The sequence below is a fragment of the Mixophyes fleayi genome, chromosome 1 (genome assembly GCF_038048845.1).
Source record: "Mixophyes fleayi isolate aMixFle1 chromosome 1, aMixFle1.hap1, whole genome shotgun sequence".
In the NCBI taxonomy this organism is placed as follows: domain Eukaryota; kingdom Metazoa; phylum Chordata; class Amphibia; order Anura; family Limnodynastidae; genus Mixophyes; species Mixophyes fleayi.
Genome location: NC_134402.1, coordinates 7,206,526 through 7,215,615, shown reverse-complemented (window position 1 = coordinate 7,215,615; position 9,090 = coordinate 7,206,526). Strand labels below are relative to the sequence as shown.

Genomic DNA, 9,090 nt, shown 5'->3' with positions numbered 1-9,090 from the left:
AAATTGTCACATACAATAGGTTTGGAAAATGCATCATATGTATAACTTAAAATAGCACTCAGGTAGAAAACACTGTAATATTGTACTACACTATATTGAAGATAAAGATATATTGTAGGAGTTGATTAATATCAGAAGGTGGGGCATAAAGATCATGAGAGAGAAGTACTGTGATGTGATAGACATTCTTACTAGTATGGATGAAGAGTATGGACATTCACTACCATTCACTTAATTAAAATGTTGTACAGGCAAAAAAAGATCAAACCCCACATTGCACAATCAAAAGCAGTGGTAGTGTCTGTGGTAACACAGGACAAGAAATTGTCACTTTTACATCCTCAACCAAATTATATACAATCCAAGAAAAATCAAATGGGAATCAGATGTACACAATGCAGTTATATTTGTGATTGTATATATTGATGACAATGCCTCACAAATAAAATTACTTTAGAAAACCAATTTCCAGAAAGTGCTTGTGAAATTGTGTTGATGATGGTGAGGAAATGTAACTTAATGCAGCTTCCATGTAGTAGGGACATAAATGTAAAAATATGTATGCCCCATACTCTGCATTCAGAAGAGCACATTCCTATTCCTAAAATATTATACTGTAAGATGAAATGTACTTTATCAAATGGTAAATTAAACAAATCCAATACCCGACTTTGTTATGGCTGCTAGTTCTCCATCACCCACAACTTTACAGACAAGTGCCAAGAAAGTTCCAAGTTCAAGAAATTAAGTCATATAATATATAAAGGACCAGTTGAAAGATTAAATGCATTGGTTTGGATAGGTTGTGAGAGAGATATGGATATCAGGGCAATGACCAAGTGTCTGATGCAAATCTTGGAATGTTAGTCCTTATCAAACTTACGAAAAGGCACCATAGTCTCCTATTATAGAGAAAAATCTAGACATGACATTGGCAGTTTAAACAATAACAGTGTACATGTCAAGTGTATATTTGTTAGATCTAAAATTCTGACCCAAGTCTGCCTGTGGTGTCAAGTATATCTGGAAGCGCTTCAATCAGCTGGAGAGAATTGACACAGACCAAGTTCTGTATACAAGGAATATTCTCTAGTTTATTGATACAAAGATACAGGTTTTTATAGGCTACTGAATAAATGAATCCTACGTCATATGCATACAATAGTTTATACCACTAGTTTATGAGAAGCGCTACTGATTAACTTTCTCACGTATTCTTGAGGTGTTTACTTTTCTCCCCCTTCTAAGGACAGATGAGCCTATTATTTCTTATCTCAAGGGGAGTTGGAGATATGCTATGTGCAACACCATGGATACAGCTCCCATACTACCAGCTGGATATGAAGCTCATTATTGTTTTCATAACTGGTTACATTCTCCAGGTGTTCTCTATTAGTTCAACTTCAAGGCCATAGGCTCACATATTGCAAAACTGCAAGTTAACAGAAAAATGAATAATCTCTTCTAGCAAATAATATTTCTATACAAGTTACAATAAAATGGCTGAACAAAGGCCTTATGAGGCCTTAACAAAAAATCATATTTAACATTTCCCATCTTTTATTAAATTTTCGACCCTTTCTCCTCCTACCTACCTAATCCTATCTATAGAACCACATTCTTAATAAGCAGGTACTTATACACATGTAGGAGGCCACATGCATAGAGTTGGTCCCCTTAGGAATCTGTCAACTCATCCCCCACTAATAAGCCTGTGATCCTCCCTGTCCTAACTTGATTTATGAGGAGATGCATTTTGGCAAATGTCCATGTCTAGAAAAGATGGTTTCTTAGAAGATGGTTTCTTAAAAGATGGTTTCTTAGTAGGTAGTTAATGAGTCTATAGTAGTTCTGCAGGCCTTGCATGTCCTTTGTTCAATCTTTAGTAGTTTCTTGTTGCAAACTCTGCAGTTCTTTGGCTTTGCTAGTCCAAATAATTCATGACACTCATAGTCTGGTCAGGTTTCAGAAGTAATTTCTGTGATCATCAGAGGTTCGGGATTTTCAGTGGTTCCCTTTTTGGAGAGACAACAATCAAGTGTCAGTAACTTCTTAATCAGCCATATATTTAGTTTCATTATCACCTATACGATCAACAGGATTGCTAAACCATTTGCTACTAATGCCAATATTTCCAATATCCAACATGAATCATTACTGACAACTTTACCAATGAGGTTATGCATCTGCACAAAGACATTTTCAGAGTTTACTCTACTATGAGTGCAAATTGTTGAGCACTCCTTCCCATATGTTTCTCACAGTGGCATAGGCAATATGTCACTTAACTGTCTGTTTCATACTGGGTTAGGGAGGCCTTAATCCCTACTTCAGTCACAATTATTCTGGCAAGACATATCAATACAATGAGACAGTCATTTCTATTTATCAGAACAAGACTCCCCTGATTTGAAGACTTTGCAGTGTTATGCGTGAATCCAGGTGTCTCTTTCCTGTACTTTCACTGCCATGGGAGTCGTCAACAGGACTTGATAAGGACCCTTGTATCTGGGTTCAAGACTTCTCCTGATGTGCTTTCTCACGACCACCCAGCCCCCCAGGGTGCAGTTTATGGGTACCTGTATCAAAATTAGGGTTTGCAATGGAGGAGAATATTTGACCATGTATTTCAGTTAGTTGTTTCTATAATAAGGCAACATAATTCAACAAATCACTATATACATGGTGTAGTTGCTATGGAAAATAACAGCCTGTTCTGTTTGCTGTGCCAAACAATATCTCATATGGTGTTAAACCTGTGTCTTTCCTAGCAGTATTTTTTACTGAGTGCAGGTAAACATGAGATCCATGGCAGACCTGTTTCAGCCATTATTTTCTGCATTTTCAATTTCAGTGTACCATTAAGGCGCTCCATACATCCTGAACTTTGGGATCTGTAGGGGGTGTGATAGTTTCTGGAATCCTTGCCCCGTAAAGTGTATCCCTCTGTCACTTACAATGACCTCTGGTACACCATATCATCAGATTACCTCATTCGCAATTTTCTTGGCTAATGCTTTAGCATTTGCTTTTCTATACAGCCATGTCTCCAGCCAGTGACTAAAGAAGTTGACACAGACAAGCACATTCTCAAAGCCCGAGCATTTGGGAAGTTATAAAGTCTATCTGTATCCTCTTATAGGGATATTATGTCTGGGGTGTGCTTTTCCATAGGACAGACTTACTCGGGTTACTTTGTGCACAGACTAGGCATTCTGCCACTAACGACTGTGCTGCTTGGGCGAACCCTGGTACTATCCATAAGCTGCTAGTGAGTACAACCATAGCATCTTTTCCCAGATGCACTTTCTCGTGTGCTATATTGGCCATAATGGGATAAACTACTTTTGGCAGACACAAACGCTGACCTTTACACCACTCCTTGCACTTCTAGTGCTCCATGTATTGCCCAAGTCTTTTTCTTATTTTCTGTTGCTTGTCTTTCCATAAGTTGGAGTGTGCTCTGGTCAAACAGGGGTCAGGGGGTCACCATGTAAATAGACTCCCCTTGGGGTACTGGGGCTATGGCGGCTTCTCGTGCGGCCTGGTCTATTTCACTTAGCTTCGGGGGTAGTATCTCTGTGTGTGTCTTCACCTTCATCATTGTTTGGAGGACAGCTGGAATGCAGTGAACAGTGCCCTGGTATGTTCATCATATTGACTGGTTTGCTTGCTGAACCCATAAGGTCCCTACTTTTCCATACAGGGCCATAATCATGCGCAATTACAAATGCATAACTTGAATCAGTGTAAATATTTACTCTTTGTCCTTTTGCATATATGCATGCAAGTGTCAGGGCCTTTAGTTCAGCTTCTTGTGCTGACATGTGACTCGGTAGAGTCTGTTGAATCACTATTTCTGTGTGTGTGGTTACAGCACACCCTGTATACGGGACAGGATCTATGTGATAGTGTGAACCATCTACAAAAAGAGTGATGTCTGCATCTGGTAATGGTTTATCTTTAATGTGAGATAAAACCAGAGATTCTTGTTTCATTAGTTCTATGCAATCATGTTCAGAAAAATTTTGTTTGCATTTTTTTTTTCCTTTCTTTCTGTTCAAGCTGGAATGGAATTCCCCCAAATCCCTAGGGTAACCCCAATATATACAGGTACTTCTCCCATCTTTTGAAACTTGCTGCAATAAGGCAGCAGGATTCAACATTGTGCACTGCTTAAGTGTAACGTTACTGGGAGTAAGCAGTGCTACTTCATTAGGATAGGCTTCAGTAAGGAGCATGTGGAATCCAAGGAAAAGGTTCTTGGTTTCTGAGTTCCACAAAGTTTACACTCATTAGATGGAGTGTACAGTACAACGGTTAAGACAGATGTGGTAACTTTAATTCTTCTGGAAGAGAAACACTTAGCTTAAATAACCTGTTAATAAGCCACATCATCAGTTCTATTAGTGTATATAATAATGTGTTGGGCCACAATACTCACAAACACATTCCTGCATTGGGTGTAAACCCCTGTAGTCATGGGTTGCTCTTTTCTTTATTTGGTTGGGTTAAACTTTCATATTAGAATTTTCTAATTATGTATAATGATCTATACATTACTATGGGCCTGAGTCTGGTTCTTCCAAACTTGGCTTTCCTTTCTAGTCTAGTACACATCTACAGCGCACAGCAAAGGAAAATAACGTGCAATCTATATTCCTCCTGCTAATATCAATGAACTCCCCTCTCTGGTCTCCCTTGGACCTTTAAAAAACTTAAAATACAGTTTACTCAGATTCCCCTTGTCTGAAGGTCTTAACATATATCTGTGAACATGAGAGGCTCTGGGGCCTCTTGTGCTTCCTTTTTTTTTTTTTTTTTGTCTTCTAATAAAAAGGAAAGGGAGGAAGAAAATACACAGTGCGCTCGGCAAGTGTTATATGTCACTCATTTCACAATAGGAGGGAATGTCCTTTGTGCTGTATATCTTCATACTTAGTAAATCTGGCCGGTAACAAATGTTTTGCTTGTGCTTGGTTTCTGTCACAACGTACGATACCGTTAAGGTAACTGGGTGTCCTAGCACAATATCTATACTCTTTTCAAGCACTAAAGCAGAGTAGTATGCAAGTGACCTTAGCTTGCGACCATGTATTTGTGTCAGTACTCCTTGTACATGTGCACTGACTTCATAACAAAATAATGTGAAAGGCTTGTCATAATCTGGCAAAGCCAGTGCTGGCGCTGAAGTTATTTCAGCTTAAAATTGGTTAAACATTTGGTTCTGCTCAGAGGAGAGTATAAATGGCTTGCTATGATCCAGAAGTGCTAATGCAGGAGCACATACAATTGCTCTTAAAGTCTTAAATCTTTTTCATTTCTGTAAAAATATAGAATTCCCATCAATGCATTACCATACCCACAATAAAAAGAATTATTTACAGTATATGACAATTATAGCACAGTAAATAAGGGCAGTAAATGTCTTTACAAACACTGATTTACTCAAAACTGTAATGAGGATACAAATAAAAACCTTTTGCTTTCTGCACATACAGAAAAACCACCTAGTTCATGCATTTGCTATGCGAATAGCACATAAACTCTAATATCTCTTTCCAAAACAAGGTAATCATTACTCAGAAGAGTTTACGTTATTTAAATCCTTCATTAGTTTATACTTATGTTTGTTGTGGTGCAAAGATGGTGCATTGGAAGTTAAATCAATGCAATCTGGATTGCCTAATGGGTCTTTGCAGCTGGAGACCTGTGAATAAAAAAAAACTTTTGCATAGAGATTAACATTTATTTACTAGGAATTACTGTAACTGTAACATGCGTGTATACTGTTATCAGGTAACCAGTGAACAGCTGCTAAAAGCTTAACTGTGACGCTATGCGTTCCATGCCTTGATTTCCTCAAAGGGGCAGTCCCTAATTTCACAAATAGAGAATGTCAAAATGACGAGACCTGGGCGAGTGTTCAAAGCCACTCCTTTCTTATCATCTCTTAGTACAGCCCTTTTAAATGACACTAATTAAATTTCCGGGTTTAGAAACATTCAATCTGGAATCTTGGTTCCAAGTATTCAACCATTTTAAAAGCAGCACTGTCTCATAAATCAGAGTACTCTCGTTAGACACAATACATTGTGTCTGTAAATCATTCAACATTTTCTCAACAAAATCTCTCTCCCGTGACCAAATATTCACACATATTTCTAGATTCTGTGATTTTCGTGTTCAAAGTAAAAATATATTCACTTAAGTCTCGCCCACAGACGACATTCCATCTCGCAACATTTCTCCAAAGGCACAACAAACCCTCCTGATTTCCGAGAACACTCATCAGCGCCATTCTAACACAGACAAAAACAGCATGTAAGCTCACTCCCACAATTCTCAACCTCACTAAAGAGAAAGCTATATTTCTGAACTTCAGAAACAAAATTATTTTGTTCAAATACAGAAACGGCTTGTTGGATCCCAGCCAGCTTTGTTCTGACACTAGTACTTATAGTGATAATGTACATTATTTACAATCTTGTCCGTGCAATCGGACCAAACATTTTAAAACTTCTTTTGTATCTTTTTAAAAGCTTATCATTAAGCAATGAATGTACAACTTTTTCAACCTTGAAACATGTCTCTTGTAAAAAACGGACAAGACAGACAAACATTGTGATTTAAAGTAAATCAAACATCTCCCTTATAGAGCACTAAGACAGAGAACAAACAATGTGAATTATCACGGATCTCTCTCACACGCAGTAAGACGGAGACAAAACTCACATACAGAGAAAGAAAACTTAACTGACATCTTCCAGCCTACTGCTGTGGAACTACAAGTCCCAGCATTACACTAAATACAAGTTAGCTTCAACATGTTATCATCAATCAGCACTCCGGACACATTTTTTCAATTTTACATACATTGTCAAAAAACAAAAAAAACAGTGTGCTTCTTATCTCAACACACTGAAATCATTTACACAGAATAAGGGAGGGGCACATTTCACTTATTCAGCTGCACAGGATCAAACATACATTTATAATATACAACCTACTTGATTCATTATTCAGCTTCCGATGCATTTAGCATATCCACATATATTTCGACTTTTCAGATCTCTTAACTTTCCTGTGCCACCTCAAACAATCTCTTGGGGTTTGATCTCAATACCCCTTTGTTCTTGTCACATTACCACTTGCAACACCTTTGTTTCTCCATCCACACATATCTTTGGCTATCCCCGCTTTCTTGAAAAATTCCCTGCAGACCTTCTACTCCCCCATTTCCTTAAGTCTTTGTGCATCATATCTATGAGGGAGCTGCTGTCATTTGTTTACTATCTATATTACTCGTATTGACAGTATTCTGTTGAGTCCAAATCGGGACTCTTATCTAGTTTCTGTGGGTTGTCCTTGCACTGGACGTCCCGTTCTGTGGACTCCTTGTACTGGATGTCCGTGCTAAATAGCTTCTTTGACAGTATCTGGGACGAAGGTCTTTTGGAAATCTCTCTTACACAATTTGGGCAGATTACAGAATCTCCCTTCTTTGATATACCTCTGGGGATGGTGTCTAAAATGTTCACTCAATGTTCAAAACAATAACTCTCTAAATCCCTCTATTCCATTACATGCTTCTTTGATCAATGTCTTATGTGACTTTTATGCTTTATACATCATACATAGGTACAAACACATGCACTCAAAATTCAATCATCTTTCAAAAATCTAATCAACAATACAATTACAGTAAACAAATTGGGTTAATACTGTATTATATTAATCAGATGATACTTGAGACTCACAAATTCGCGTGTCAGGTGCCTCAGACAGACATGAGGTGACCCAGACTAGGAAGACCAACGAGTAGAAATCTACTGACCGCGGATGTTGGGGTTCAATGTGCTGGGAAACCTCCGTTGTCTGTCTTGTAGCCTGCTGGACAGCGAATCTCGGTGGGACCTCCAAGTTGTTAGATCTAAAATTCTGACCCAAGTCTGCCTGTGGTGTCAAGTATATCTGGAAGCGCTTCAATCAGCTGGAGAGAATTGACACAGACCAAGTTCTGTATACAAGGAATATTCTCTAGTTTATTGATACAAAGATACAGGTTTTTATAGGCTACTGAATAAATGAATCCTACGTCATATGCATACAATAGTTTATACCACTAGTTTATGAGAAGCGCTACTGATTAACTTTCTCACGTATTCTTGAGGTGTTTACTTTTCTCCCCCTTCTAAGGACAGATGAGCCTATTATTTCTTATCTCAAGGGGAGTTGGAGATATGCTATGTGCAACACCATGGATACAGCTCCCATACTACCAGCTGGATATGAAGCTCATTATTGTTTTCATAACTGGTTACATTCTCCAGGTGTTCTCTATTAGTTCAACTTCAAGGCCATAGGCTCACATATTGCAAAACTGCAAGTTAACAGAAAAATGAATAATCTCTTCTAGCAAATAATATTTCTATACAAGTTACAATAAAATGGCTGAAAAAAGGCCTTATGAGGCCTTAACAAAAAATCATATTTAACATTTTCAATGTTGTTGTCTTTATCAAGGGGTGGGTTATAATATTCATGATAATCATTATGGACTGCCAATTCACATGAAGAAAAATCTGAAATGGAGACTAATTTGTTTGCCATTGTCAGTTAATCATCATTACAGTTCTATGAGAAAAAGCCATGTGTTTTTCAAGCAAGCACATTGTAAAGTGAAACGTCTTTGTTTATCACACTCAAAAACCAAACAGTTATGGTGGTAGCTGCCATAGCACCTAATCTCCCATATACACTCATTTTGGGGGGAGACTTCCCACTGTTTAACGAGGTCCTCTGTGAGCGAGTTCGGCCGGACATGCCGGCAACTGATGCAGCGGATGGAAGCCCGGTCTTAAAGGAGTCACCTAAGAATCCACAACATCTGGACCTCAATCTTTGGTAACTGCCAAACCAGAATGCCCTCCTAGGAGTCACAGCAGGAGTTCCAAAAAAGCATCAACCTGCAGGGAAATATGGGCAGTCCAAACTAGCAATGATGATGTCACAGATGAGCCCACCCCGCCTGTCAGTGAGGATACGGACTGAACTGCCGCGATGTTCAGTCTGACTATACCGTGCTAG

At 38.5% G+C, this 9,090-nt stretch overlaps 1 long non-coding RNA gene across 3 annotated transcripts; it reads right to left on the bottom strand.

Annotated features, from left to right (window-relative positions):
- Positions 1-1,777: 1,777 nt before the first annotated feature.
- Positions 1,778-7,842, bottom strand: LOC142102306 (uncharacterized). 3 transcript variants are annotated; one of them, XR_012679252.1, is made up of 3 exons: positions 7,011-7,687; positions 5,079-5,710; positions 1,778-4,363 (listed from the first exon to the last, which is right to left on the bottom strand). It is a non-coding gene; the product is annotated as an uncharacterized LOC142102306 (long non-coding RNA). The 3 variants fall into 3 exon arrangements; XR_012679258.1 differs by lacking the exon at positions 7,011-7,687 and adding an exon at positions 7,761-7,842 and having other exon boundaries at positions 1,778-5,710; XR_012679247.1 differs by having other exon boundaries at positions 1,778-5,710; positions 7,011-7,754.
- Positions 7,843-9,090: the final 1,248 nt, after the last annotated feature.